Source organism: Drosophila grimshawi, unplaced genomic scaffold, assembly GCF_018153295.1.
Source record: "Drosophila grimshawi isolate 15287-2541.00 unplaced genomic scaffold, ASM1815329v1 contig_311, whole genome shotgun sequence".
Classification (NCBI taxonomy): Eukaryota; Metazoa; Arthropoda; class Insecta; order Diptera; family Drosophilidae; genus Drosophila; species Drosophila grimshawi.
In genome coordinates, this window is record NW_025063098.1 from 975,314 (window position 1) to 990,771 (window position 15,458).

The window sequence follows — 15,458 nt, forward strand, 5'->3', positions numbered from 1 at the left end:
AGCCTGGCACATAAAAGCACTTCCGCCTACTCGCCGGTGAAATGTTGCATTTGAAGCCGAGCTGCCTCAGACATGAACACCACAATGCCCAACAACAATAACAACAACAAAATTCAGCTGCAACTCTTGCAACGCACTTAAAGCACAACAAAATCAACTACATAAAAAGAATGAGCAATCAATTGAAGGCATATACGAATTTTATATACCCTTTTAGAATTGAATTTTTGTGTGATTTTGTCAAACAGCTTTCAATAATGTGAAATCATTTCTTAAATTGTTCACTATTAATTTAAAGTTTTTGTACTAATTTCTTCCTACTATTAAATATTTGTTTTAGAATATTCTTTTCATATTTCAATTTTAATTATTTTTTCTAAAAATATTTCTAATATCTACTAAATCCATAAATTTAATTTCTGTTACTTTTCGTTTCTTAAAAGTTTAATTTGGATTTGAATTAAATTCTTTTTCCAGTATTAAATGGTTGTATTATATTAATATTATATTATACTAAATCGAAGTATTCTTTTACTGTGAATTTCTTAAGATTTCAATTTGATTTCGATTTAAATAGTTAAGGGACCCTTTGCAAGGATACCTTCAACTGCAACAGGACGAAGCCAGGTGACCGCATTTAAGCAAACATTTTGCCTGATTCTGGTCAAGCAGAAGTTGAGCAAAATAAACTAGTACTGAGTGGGCGTGGCTGTGACAGGTGGCCGGGCACAAAAGGCTGTTGAGAATTTATTTCCTGTTATGTTAGACATTTGGGCCGATTTGGCAGCTGGCTGCAAATCGAAAGGGGCCACCAGATCAAATGGCCACTTGCACCTCGGATCCCTGGGCTTATCATAAGGCATTTGGCCAGCGGGGTTAGCTACGTCAACAACAACCTGGCTAACTGAATTCATCTGTCCCTTTCCCTCCCACCCTCTCACCCCCTCAGCCAGTCTGTCGATTTTTTTGTGCTGTTGCTTGAATCAATGTGGGGCATGTGGCTCAAGTTGTGGCCAGGGTAGAAATTGAATTGGTTTTGGCATTTTCATTGCCTTAACGGGCAGGCCAACAATTTAAATTGATTTTATTTGCGCTAAGTGGCCATCTGGCATTAATGTTATGTAATGCTCATCGCGCAAGTTATGCAAATGAAATTGACATTTAAATAAAATTTAACCGGCGTTGATTTTTCCCTCTGTTTTTATTTTTTATTATTCTTTTATTTTTACATTTCACACGTGGTGAGCAGATTAAGTGGAATTTAAATGGGTATATATATATATGTATATATATTCTGTATGTATTCCATATATGATATGCATTCTCATTAAAGTAAGTATTGTAATGATTTTAAATTATTTTATGTTGGTTTCACGATATTCCCTGAATATATTTATTCTGTTTTTGATAGATTTGTTGTTGCTCTAAGTATATATATTCTTTATCTGCAAGGAATAGCCTGAAATTAGTGCTTAAATTAAAAATCTATCAAAATAGAAATGTATATTTTGGTTATAAAAACCAATTCATCGATGGAAAAGTTTTTCTTTATTCAAGCTAAAGTGCCACAAATTAAAGAAAAAAATCGATTAGAAGCCATTGATTGATTTGAGCGAGTTCAGATACGATTTGTAAAAATTTGTATGACGTAATTTGAATTTGTAATTTAGATTAGGAGTCGAACAATGCGAGCAATGTTAATTTGGCAATTTGCTTTTTGTTATTTAAGAGTCGGCACGGTAATTGCATTTATAAGCGCGAATATCGCAACAATGGCAAACATTTGCTCTAATTTTACATTTTACAATGCGTTGCACAGAAAATTAGAAAATATTTGTACATATTTACGCCCATACTTACTTTACTCTTCATTTATTTCATTATCAAATGGATGGACAGCCCCGCACAGCCGTTCTTTAACAAAAACAAAGCCCGTTGGCAACTTTTCCAAGAGAGTGACAAATTGTTTCAATTTAACAAAGGCAACGCCAGCTGAATAACAACAACAACAACAACATAAAGAACAATAGAGTTTGTAATGCGGAGCATGATTGGGAGTAGAGAGAGGTGGGTGAGCGGTGGGTGAGCGGTGGGTGACTGGATGTTTTCAAATGGAAATGTGCCTAACAATCCTTTTGCTGTTTCTTGTGCACAATGTTTCATTTGATATTTGTATTCTATATACCCTGCACGCAAAATACTGCAGTAAAAGGGTGTAATTATGTTCTGCAAAATGATGTAACAGGCACAAGTAAAATAAGTGTATATAAATTCCTAATTGGCAGCAATGGCCAAGTCGATTTAGCCATGTGCAACTGTCAGATTTTGAATATATATTCTCGTATACCATAAGTGTATCATTTTGATCGATAACTGACCCCGTTCCTCGATTATCGATATTAATCGATGTATCACACAGCAATAAAATAAGCAATCATAAACACAAAATAAATAAAATTATAAATTTATATAATTTACCTTAAGATATCAACTGTAAAGATTTAAATTCGCATACAAAAAATATATTTTCTTTTACAAATCATCAATTAAAAGCCAATTTTTCTATATAGTTTAACAATTGGGTTCAGGGCATCTCCTGTTCGAGCTCTCTCGACTAGAGCATTCAAACTCGTGTTGGGTTTTTTTTGTGCGTTTTGTTGTGTTTTTCGTTATTACGCTTTGCTGCCGTTTCATTAGCCGCCGTGTCCTTTTTATCTTTTGTACATGACATTTTGGCCTTTGTCATAAGTCCTGGCCACAACAAAAGGTAGTCAAGAATGATGACGGCAATTTGCGGCTGATCCTGACAGCAAGCAGCAACTAGGCAGCGCCTCCTTCTGCGTAATTATCTTAATTATTCGTCGCCCCAGCCGAGAGGCACCATTAACTGTCCGCATCCTTTTTGGGGGACCGGCTCTTCTCTCCAAAATGCAGTTTAAAGCACGCGCCGACTGCCAACAAGGCCAACTAGTGTGCAAATACTTGGCAAATAGCACGATAACTACAGCTACAGCTACAGCTACAGCTGCTGTTGCTGCATTTTTATTCTCTTCTTTTTTTTTTTTTTTTTGGGTAAATAAACTTGGCCAGTTGTGCTGCCTGCCACTAACAGCTCAAGTAGAAGGCGAGAGAAGTCAACTGTCATGTCTTATGCAAATTTAACAGCACTGATAAAAATTGACTAGCCGCAAGGCAGAGCAATGCAAATATTTCAGCGTAAGTAAACTACATTAGCTACAGGACCTGTGCGGTGTGTGTGTAGTGTATGTGTGCATTTGCAGGTGCATTAAGATTACTCTTCATATAACCCAACGAGTGTGAGTGTGTTTGAGTGTTTGTGTGTGCTCATCCATGGCGTATCCTGGCGGTTGACAGCTTCGCTGCGCGCTTGACTTGACTGTGAGATGTGCTTACGCTAACCAAAAGTAGTTCGGCAAGTAAGTAAAAAGGAGAGAAAAAACAAATATTTAAGTAATATCCGGAGAAGATTCTGGCAAATGGTGTACAATCAAATGCCAGTGCATATGAGATACAGAAATAGAATGAACATTAGATAAACAAGTCGGGCGGCATTTCATTTTTCCATTTTGTCTGGGCTTGGCTTCTAAACATTTTATGAAACAGTTTTTGAAAATACTGCCAAGAATTGAAAACAGCATACTTGATTTGTTTCTAATAAATCCAAGGTTTATTAAACAAAATCCAAAATAGAATGAGTTCAACCCTTGACTGACTCTAGTCCTTGGGGGGTCATCCTTTAGATAAAATACCTATTCATATTTGTCAAACAAAACAGTTTGTTGTAAGTCACGCATTGAGCTTAAGATAACAAACAAGGCTATGTGGATTAAGTGATTCAAATGTTGTGAAGCACAGTTGCAATAAGTGATTTGAAACGAAGTCAGAATGTTCTAGTCGTGAGGGCTCTCCTACGGTACACCCTCAACCTGAATCTGTAAGTCTCACACACATCTTTGAATATCTAAGATGAACAAAAGAAAATTATATAAAAGAAAAATAGAATATTCCTGGAGAAGCTAAGCTCTTTCTTAATTAATTATTTTCTTATTTATTGGACCCCGTTCCGATCTTGTCGGTCGACCCAGTCTATTTTAAATAGACTAAAATCAGAACAGGATTGATTCCAATTGATTAAATAACCAATTTACTGCTAGAATGTTTTCATGGTTAGACAGTCTATTTATAAAGACGATGTGTGGCTAGAATTAAATAATCATATTGTACATTAAATAAATCATTGCAACGAACTGAAAACTTTAGTAACCCGAAGCCAAATGTGTCTTCCGACTCTGAATAGAATTTTCGTTAGATTTAAAGCAAAGTTGATATGCAAAAGACTTAGGAGGTTCGCTGGCAGAACACTTGCCTGTAAGTATGTATTTCTAAGATTGGCAATCTCATTATGCTCCAGCTCGCAATGCCTACGTTTTGCACATCAAACTCATATTAATGGCGAAAATTTGCATTTAAAGCCGCACGCAAGAGCCCAAATAGCAGACGAGTCAACGACTCAAAACGAAACAAAACTAAACTGAAAGGAAAACAAAAACTTTTAAGCGAATTACAAATTAATGTGATACTTTTCGAGTCGCTTGGTTATCTAAGAGAATTGCCTGTCACATACATATATAAATATATATATAAATATGTATGTTTGTGACACATGTGCAGTGGGAATGTAGAAGTATTAAACTGTGGAAACTCTGCCAACAATTAATCGAAGTAGCTTCAACAGCAGCAATGAAAACTTTGCATAAATCAAGGCATGCGGCAAAGGCGCCGCCAAATATGCAAAGTTATTTGCCAGTGAAGAATGCGGAATGTGCCGTAAGTTATGTAAAGTATGCTCTGCTCTGCTCTGCTCACTGTGAGTGTATGAGTGCCTCTCGATGTGTGTGTGTGTGTGTGTGTGTTCGGATGGGTAATCAGGCAGCAAGTAGGTCAGCTGCAATCAAAGACAGCAATCGAGAGAAATGGCAGCCAAATGTATTGTGAGCCCAAGAAATACACATTTCTCCATTTCTTCCTCTCGAATTCCTATCTGTCATTTGCAATAATCGCAATAAGTAAAACAGAATGCACAATAAAAAGTGCATTGAATTGCTTACATTTTGATATTATAACACATAAATGTTGGGCAATTGAATAAACGATTTATTTACAGGAAACAAATCATTTTTAAACACATCAAATACAACTTTTTTAATGGATTTTTGTTGCGTGACAATAATCCAGCAAGCATTAAAAGATTATTGATGATGGCAATTGTGATTTGATTCAATTCATAATGCAAACAATGAGTAAAGCTCAAGAAATATTATGGCAAGATTTTTGATATTCCCACTTGAGACCCATTATAATTGTCCTCTAATTATTACATGCATATATATATATATATATATTTGTTGACCCCTTAACCAAATTTAATATAAGTCAATTTTATTTAAAATTATATGTGCTGCTTACAAAGGTAGCCAAAGATCTTAACTTTGATTCCTTGGCAAAGTAAATTGTTTTTAAATCTACAAACCGACATTCAATTTGACTGCATCTAATTACAATAAAGTATCGCAGATATTTCGACTTAATGGCAGGAAATTTCCAATTGAAATCGAAAGACACAAGTTTTAATTGAAATTTAAGCACTTAATTTGGCCCCAATGACGACAAGGCTATTATTGGGGAATGGAACAAGAGCCGAATTGTTGTTGAGAGCTCAACGATGACTTAGAGTCTCCTCCACTCACTTGAGCATTATAAATAAAACAGTGATCGGATCGGTTGAATGTCGAAAGGGTGGAACGTTGAGGCATTCAATACACCAACTGCCCACCCTCCTCCACCCTAACTTACCACCATCCTCCAGCAACCTTACCCAAGCAAAGACATCGCTGATGATGGCGCATAATAATTCACAATGATGTCTTTATTTATGTGCCGCAGATGTCAGGTGTTCCCTTTGTTAGGTTGTTTGGACGCAATTTAACTGCTTGCCGGTTCTCCCCAGCGTCCACAACGTTTCCTCATTCACAGTCGAGTGGGCGTGGCTGGCCTTTGAAATACTATCTCTTAAGTGATATATGGCACAGGTTCATGAGGAGACATCAAAATGATGACAACGACATTGGCTTTGACAACTATGAGAACAACGACGTCGCAGTCGCAGTCGCAGTCGCCGTCATCTATTGCAATCAAGAATTTATGTTTTCAGTGTTCAGTTTGTGTTTGGTTGTGGTGAGGTGAGGCTGGCGGGGTTCAGGGCACGTTGTCTGTTCACGGTTTTTGCTTGGTTTAACGCAATTTGGCTGCATTGCTCAAATTTCCGGCGTGCTATCTCGTTACTTGCTCCTGCAAAGCTTCAAAGCCGCCGGGCCAAACTTGAGACCTGGCAGTAAATAATACATATATATATATATATATATATGTATACAGTAGATATATATAAAGGCTGAGCGCCGTTATTTTATGGTGTGGTTTGATTGCGGAGTCTGTTGCCTTTTTACAAATTTCTTGGCCGACTTGGTTGATGGTTTCTTCTTTTTTTGTTGGTTTCTAGTAAATTTATATTTGCAATTTGCTGTTTACGCAAATTGTTGGAGATTAAACAAAATATATATAAAACAGTGGCAAAAAAGTAATGTAAACTAAAAACCAAGAAAGAACGGCCAAGAAATCAAATCAGCGTAACTTAAACTTTGCTATAAGTTTAAAATGCAACCGATTTTTCCTATGAAATCTATTTGATATAGGGATAGCATAATAGTATCCATAACTGATTGAATTGGTTAAAGGAACTTGTTGAACAAATAAGTTTTTCAGAGATGAATTCATTTACGATTTGTTTCACCTTCTAAGCACACAATAAAGAACTGAGGCAATGAAAATCTTCATTTGTGATATTATTAAATGTTACACAACTGTAGCCAAACTATGTCTACTTTGGTGGCATTTGCAGCACATCGCCCAAGGCAAGCGATAAAATTAATAATAATAATAATACAAATAATATAATACAACACTAGAGTTGGCAACAGTCTTGGCTAATGCGTTGCACAACACTTGGTTAACAGGTTTCAGGTCGTCTTTTGTGTTGGCAGCGGGCAAGTTATGGATTATATGGCATTTTTCACTTGTGCTTTCGCTCATGTTGCACGTGGCAAATATTAATTTGGCAGCTGTGGCATACCACTTTCGGTTGGCCTGGTAAGCACTCTCGATACAAATGCCTCAGCTAAATGCCGAGTCAAATTATTATCAGTGGCATTCAGCATGCTACGCCCAACATAATAATCATGCAGGGCGTAAGCGGGCCAAAGATTTTTGGTTAAGTAACAATCTCATAGACAGGCAAAGAGTGATAATTTAATTCTTCTATTCTGCCAGAGGCCTGTTTTACAACTCTGAGCATACTGGGTTTCTTTACACTTTAAGAGACAAATGCAATTTCAATTTATTCGCACGAGAAATTCAAGCTGTGAGAAAGAAAATTGATGAAGGTAATAGTAAACGGTGTAATTTATTTAAAATCAAGAAAAATCAATAATAAAAATACAAAAAATGCTGGGAATTTAAAACCATTTTGATTAACCATTTTGAACATCTTGTTCTTATTAAAAAGTCAATTTATTAAAAGATATATAATATTTCTGAGTTATGTACTCGAAAATACTAGATACAAAATAGATTATATAAAATTGGAAACGATATTCGTCTGAATACGTGTTAATTATAAAATGTTGTTTAACAGAGATATCAAATATATAAGAATAATAAAAAGAATAATAATTTAAGTTAAATATTCGTTTTATTTAGTTGAACTTCAAGAATGCTTTCCAAATATAGTTGGATGGTTGGAGAGATATAGTTAAATAGAAAAGGCTTGTTAAAAAAAATTAATCTGACATTCTGAATGGGAACAATCTTACATATTTAATTCTCATTGTTACAAACTATGTTAACAAATAATTTGATTAAAATTTCTTACTTCTTTGTAAATATACAAAAATATTACATTTTGAAACTCTCAAACTTTGTAAAGGGTATTTTGTTGGCGCACACTTGAGAAGAATATATTCTTCTATTATTCTTCTGGTTGTTATTTTTGTGTTTTTCTTTTGGGGCTAACCACAAAAATTTGAGTTTTCCGTGCACGTTTCACGCGCTAAAGCATTAGAACAACGGCAACGGGAGCACGGGAGAAGAGGAAAAAGGAAAAGATTTGCAAGCGTGATTTACCGACTGCGCAATTCTCTGTTCTAAGTGCAAAATGTCGTGGAAACGAGCAGAGCTGGCTTAGCAAAAATGTGCTTCAAGCGCAGCAAATTAAAAGAATTCAGCAAATTTGATGATTAAACTGAGACACTGAGCCAGAAAAAGGACAGTCGGTCGCTTGAACTATCTGGCGAATATGCTCATATTTTGTTTTGGCTACAGAGTATAGAAAGAAACGCTAAACGCACCTGAAAATAAAACATCAATTTTTATGCGACAATTTATTGCGTTCCTTTGACGTCGTCGGTTTTTGGGGGAGCACGTTTTTTGTTGCATACCTTCGGGCGTCTGATTACATAACAGAAAATGTCAATGTTTGTCAGGTTGCCCTAGCAGCCGGCAGCCATTAGATTAGACACCCGGCTGCGTCCTGGCCACGGCTCCCGATGACATCGTTGGTGTTGGCGATGACGATGTCGATGACGACGAAGACGAGGACGAGGACGAGGACGAGGACTACGACTAGGTTGATGGTGATGGTGATGGCGATGGCAATGGTGTTGACTGTATGCGAATTGTGTGCTAATCTTAACAAATTTGAGGTGCGCTTTTGTTTACGGACTGTTTTGCTTCTTTATTTTTTTTTTTACTTTGAATAAATGTATTACTTGTGTACTGAGTCTTTCCCACAAACGTAAGAGGAAATTACATTTGCAATTTGACTTTTATTTTTAAATGCAATGAATACTAATAGAAAACCTAAATTACATATTATATTAAAGTAGCTATTGTCGACAATGGATTTATTAAGAAATTACCAAAATTCATCATATTCCTAGTTAAATTCGAATGCAATAGGAAAAGTCAAATTTTATTATCTGAAATGAGATGTGCAATGAGATTAATCAATGGAACCATTTTTGCATTTAAAGCAAGTCTTGAAAAATAAAATTGGAATAATTAACATAAATTATTATTTCATTTGTTTAATTTTTCCTTGTATTTTCTGTGTCGAATGATGTTAGTCAACATTAAATAAGGAAGTAATTTCAGCGAAATTCGAATTTTTAATTAATTAATTTTTATTTTTTGTACTTCTTCATGTCAGCTAAAATGAGTCGACGTAAAATAAGTAAATTTGATAAGGGAACCGTAAACCAAATGGCACAAACAAATCAAATACAATTATTTATTTATATCATTAAATTATTTCTATTTTTGAAATACTCTTTAAATAGAACGTCCATATTCTTGATAAGGTCTGTGCAAAGCTTAAGCTTAAATCAATAAATAGAAGCACATGCGTAACACAATACTTGTATAAATAAAAGTTCATTAAATTCTGCCTTTAAGCGTTTGCATATCCAGTTACCAGCAGCCAGCAGCCAGCAGCCAGCAGCCAGTGGCCTTGTTTTTTTTTTTTATTTATTTTTTTTTCATTTCCAATCCCAGTCGATGATGAGAGTGCCCTTTTTTGGTCTGTTCAGTCAAGTGCAGCAATCCACCGCCCCCCATCCCCACTATACCGTCGATAGCACAAAGGAACAATAAATGAGCGCGATGGTTAATGCAAACTGAACTGGGTTTAAAAGGTTTGCTTCGCAAGCAGATTCTTAGCTGGCATCAGATATGCAATTAATCTGGCCATCAACATACCACAATGGCATTAAGGAGTACGCTTTCAGCGCGCATTGTTCGCAGGCAGCGACCAAATTTAATAACGACTTTAATTTGATTTGAATATTTGCTGGGCATGAGGGATGTTCCCGCAGTGTTTTTCGATTCGGTGTCCCAAAACTTTGGCTACGTTGGCCAGCCGGCTGATTGTTTGAATTCCTGGCTGTCAGACAGATTGTCGGACAAAGTTTCCGGCTGTACAGTGTGTGCATGGCTGGTTAAGCTTTTTCAAATATTTTCACTCATTACTTAAAAGCGTGGGCGGGTATGGGAATTTGGAATGGGGAACGGAAACGGGAAGTGGTTGCGGGGCCACCGAATTCCAGTGTTGCACGCAAAGTGAAAATTCCAGCGACTCGGAAAACCTTTTTGCATTATTAATTTACTTTGATATCAAATTTTCTTTGGCATGGCAATGTTGGGAATGAAGTGTCTGTCAGGTTTGTTTGGGGCTGATTGCAACTTGCTTGCTGGCCAACAGCAGTAGTTCGCCAAAGTCCAAGCTCTGGGCCAATAAATTAACCTTTTTTGTTGCGGCTAATAGAAAATTTTTACCTGCCCTTTATGTAAGCAGCATATGCAAATTGTTGTGCCAGTACATGTAAAGTATTTGCCATACACTCACACATCCTCACATAAATTACACGCTTAAGGTACAAAAGGCGACTGGCAGAAAAATGCATAAAAAATGTTTAACCCAACGCCAAACGATTTGCATTCCATGATAAAAAAGCGAAGGCAACGAAGAATGAGAGAATGCAAGATAATATTGCAACGGTGGAAAGGTGTGTGTGTGTGTGTCTATGTGTGTGTGTGTGTGTGGATAGAGGATGTGTAAAGGGGCAGCTGGATGGCAGCTGGCTAGCACAGGGCGCAATTTATATTGAAATAAAAATATAGAATGGAATATAAGCAAATGGCAGCATTGTGCACCTTTTGCATAAACTTGAAGATTTGAGTGTCTCATTGTGTGTGTTAGTGTGTGTGTTAGTGTGTGTGTGTGTGTATGTGCGACGATAAAGCGCCTGTATAATGCAAAGGGGCTGCGGGCAGCAGATACGGCTTGGGGCAGCTGTTTCCATGTTGGCTTTGGCATAATGTGCACAGCTGTAAAATATGCAATGCTTACTCCGAGATGCATTGACAGCGAACAATGTGAAAACCTTACACAGAATCCACACAAGACTTTGCTTGAGGATCGTTATCGAGGCAATGATACCCCTTCTAAGATTTGCAATGTCGTTAGAAAACAGATTTGTAGTCGATTTGAAATAGATTGGATTAGATTTCCATCACGCGAGTTTAATATTCGATCAGATTAGTGACGTCGACTATTTCAATTTTTATTAACGCATATTTGAAGATATCAAGCGAAAGAATCTACTTTCATATTTGTTAAGCGAAAATTGCAATTTGTAGGTCTGTTTTCTAACGACATTGCCTAGTGGAAATCTTAAAAGGGGTATCATTGTCTCGACATGCGAAATTGTTTGTTCGAACAGCCGTCGGACTGTGACATGATCCCGTTGATCTCATATCTTTGTATGTGTGCGTATATGTGTAATCGTCGAGAATCAAAGAATTTTGTAAGTCAAGACAATGATACCCTGTTTTAGATTTGTACCACACATTTTACGGACTATGGTCACCAAATTGGTTAACAGTTAAGCCACCCCATTTTGCAAAAAATTACATCGCATGCCCAAAAACTAAAATATTTAAAATCGAGTGTCAGTTCGCACACAAAAAGACAAGGATAGAGTGCTACTGCTGTCTTTGGTGTTGTTGGTATTTCGTGCTAGTTAGTAATACGAGTACAACAATAATATAATAGTAATATTATTTGTATTTATACAAAACTAAATATCATAAGCATTAAAAGTATAAAAAAAAATCATGCGCTTAAATATGTATATATATATATATATATAACAAATATTGTTGCAAAGCGTTAAACGTTAATCGTTTTAATTAATTATCTTGATTAAAGTACATAATTATCAGGTTACGGCAGAAATAAGAAAAAAATAAAGAAACAAACGCATGTATGTGAGTATATGTATATGGATGTGTGTCTGTGAGTGTGTGTGTAACTCATGGCGCACAAGCATGTCGAGTTGTTTTTATTTTGTTTTCTTCTTTAAATTCGTGTTTCGTCTTTCACACCGTCACACACCTTTGAACGTCTACGCCATCCGCTAGCAATGTTGCTGCTCTTTTTGCACACATTCATAGCCCATTAGTACCTACTAGAAAATATGCGTGCCTGCTTTTTACTTTACCAGAGAACATGTCTCAGCGAAGGCAGGTAATAATGACTTATCTTCGCTACTCGACACACCAGTCTTGCAAAATTTCATCGCGTTGCCTTCGGGTCGATTTGGCGCCTCTGTGCATCGTCTGCTTAGTGCTGTAAGATAAAATCTGTAAGTAACTTGCTATCGATAACGATCGATATCGATATGAATGGTGTGACCGCCAACTTGAAGAGCGCAATCGTTCTGAATAAAGAAATACAATTTAGTTGTAACTGCTGCATATGTATATTAATTAATTTGGCTGTATTCTATCTTTACAAATAAAAATGGTATGTTCCGAATGTCTGAAAACTGATTCATATAGTCGGTAAAAAGTAGAACGGAAAGATTAAAGCTGTATCTTACGTACAGTAAGACGCTCGTTATACCTTCGCAGTGGTTATTTTAGTATTGCTTTTAAGTTTACAACACATTGAAGGAGACGTGTGCGACGCCATATAATATGTATTGTCTTGATCAGCATTCCTAGTCGTGTCGATATTGCCATTTTCGGTCATCTATTTGTCTTTCCGTTTCTATGCAAATTAATGACAAAAATTATTGGTGGTAGAATATTAAATTCCTTATATAATTTATTTGGCCTTGTATTTGAAGTTATTAACTTTGGTTGTATGTATTTCTGGAGGTTTATTGGAATATATAATTTCATTGGGGAAGTTGTACATTTTAAATCCAACAGTTTTAAAGCTATCTTGATGAAACTTGACATTTATTCGGTTTTTTGCTGCAGTCAGTTTTTTGAGCCTTTCCATAAAAATAATTTTTTATTCTTACTCTCAAATGTTGGAAATGCTGCTTGAATGTGCTGCATGTAAATGCGGACTATGCGCGTCACGAATATGTATGAGTGTTTGTATATTGTTAACTAAATGTCAAATTGGTTCAGAGTACGACATACTCGTAGTTTATTAGAAACGCTGCGAGTCTCTGACTGCTGTCAGGCCTCGCTCGGTGTCATATCAATCAAATTTGGCGCTAACAGACAGACTGACTGACTGACTGACGTAGACTGCCTCAATGTCAAAACACACAAGTGCACTCGATGGACAGGATGGCCCCAGTTTGGTAGTCCTCGCTTCCGATCCAGCAACAGCTGCAGCTGCAGCTGCAGTCTATGCTGTGTGCAAACTCAATTAATTTAAAGCGCCTGCAGCTGCTTTATACTTAGGAGCAATGATGATGATGAGGAAGCATTTCATTTCATTGATTTGGCATGCCATCAACTGCATAAGATGCTAGATTTATAGATGGCTGCCATGTGCAGTTGGTGTTCCCGCCCCTAATTTGGCACTTAAATGCAACGACGTGCGTGGGCCGAAGTGACTTCTGGAGTGCTCAAGAGGCACACGTTTCGAAATTCGTGGTGGAAAGCCATTCTTATACCCTGTATATATATATATATATATATATATATATATATATTGGAATATTTTCTAAAATCGTCCTGAATTTCTTGCGAGGGCAACTCAGCATATTATTCAGTAAATATAGTTCCTTAGGGAAAGATTGTGTCCTAAAATATAAATTTATCCGAAATTTAAAAAGTTTTTTTCTTGTTTATATTAGTAATAATCAAATTGTAGGAGGATTTCACATATATAAAACATTTTGATAGCTTTTAATATATTCTTATTATTTAATTTCCTTAATATTTTCTGAAGTTTAGAAAGAATGTTTTTTTTTTATTATAGTGGCTTGAATTTCTACTTTTAGAAATATTTTCGATTATTAAGTAAAATATTTTGGAATAGTAAAAAGAAGCCTTTTATTTTATTTTATTTTATTTTATTTTATTTTAAAAGAGAAGAACATTTTTTGAGGTGAATTTCTAAAAAACAAGACGATTTTTATTCTGATTGAACTTTAAAAATTGAATATTTTTTTTATTAATTATTATTTAAGTTTTTGTTGTTCCAATTTATTCAATTGAAATAAATATATATTCTTGTCGGGTTATTACAGGCCATGTGCTAGTCGAGCACTCGCCACGTGGCGCTCTCTTAAATGATGCTAGTATTTATGTATAGGCATATGCACACGTTTCACAGTGAATGGAACTGCTATAGATTCCCATCACGCGCCACAAAATGCCGTTACGTGTTTGCCTTGCCGCCTCCATTGGCGACGATGCCAAAGGTGTCTCTCTCTCCCCAGTGCCGCGTGCCAGTGGATTATGTGGCTCGTGGCTGTTAGATGGTTGTGCCGGCCTGTGGCCGTGTGGCTGCGTCCATCCGTGTCGTTATTGCTGGCATATTCAATAATTGGTGCGCCCCAGCAACTACTTCTACTACATGCTACATGCTGCATGCTACATGCTACATAGTTTGACAGGCGGCCAGAAAGTATGCTGCATTCAATTTACGCTACTCATCACCACAGCCCACAAAATGCTCATGGAAATTGATTCAGCGCTCAGTTTGTCGCCTGCAAATGAATTTCGTGGGTGTGGTTATTTGATGTATGTATGGGTTGTGCCTTGTGCCTTGTGCCGATGAATTTCTCATATCACTTTTGGCTTTTTCACACGCATCTCATTTTCATAGGTGCCCGCATATAGGATTTGTCGCATTGCGCTCTTGGGCGTAATTATATATTTTTAGGTGCCCTTTTGGGCACACTCACAAGCAGGCTACAGAGATGGAGTGGGGGGGATTGGTAGATTAAACTTTATGAAAAATTACAATTCCGCCTCCTTTTATGAAATAACAAAACATTTCCAGCTATTTGGTGTGATGGAAACATGTTTTAATCTTGGAGGACACAAAGGAACCCTAAATATGACCAAGTTTCTCGCATTCGTACAGGAATTAGGGTTGACGGAATAGCTATAGGCACAATAGATTTTATAGATCATAATTAGGTACATTATTTCTTATTTTATATTGCTGTAAGACAAACCTGTGCAATTATATTAATTTCTTATTATTCATTATCATTTTTCTTATTTACATATGTCGAATTTTATATTATTATATTTATTAGTTTATATTTTCTGTTATTATTGACCTAAATATAAGGAAATTTAAATATGTATATAAAATTGAATTTTTTATAGTCACTTCTTCAGCGACATTTTCGTTGAATTCACAAAAATACACCTAGCATTGGCGGCTAACAGTTATTGCTAATCAATATAAAATCGCATAAAACTTATGTTGTTACACATACACAAACATACATATCAATTAAAACATATATGTATTTGTGTAGGTTGTATAGTATGTATAGCTA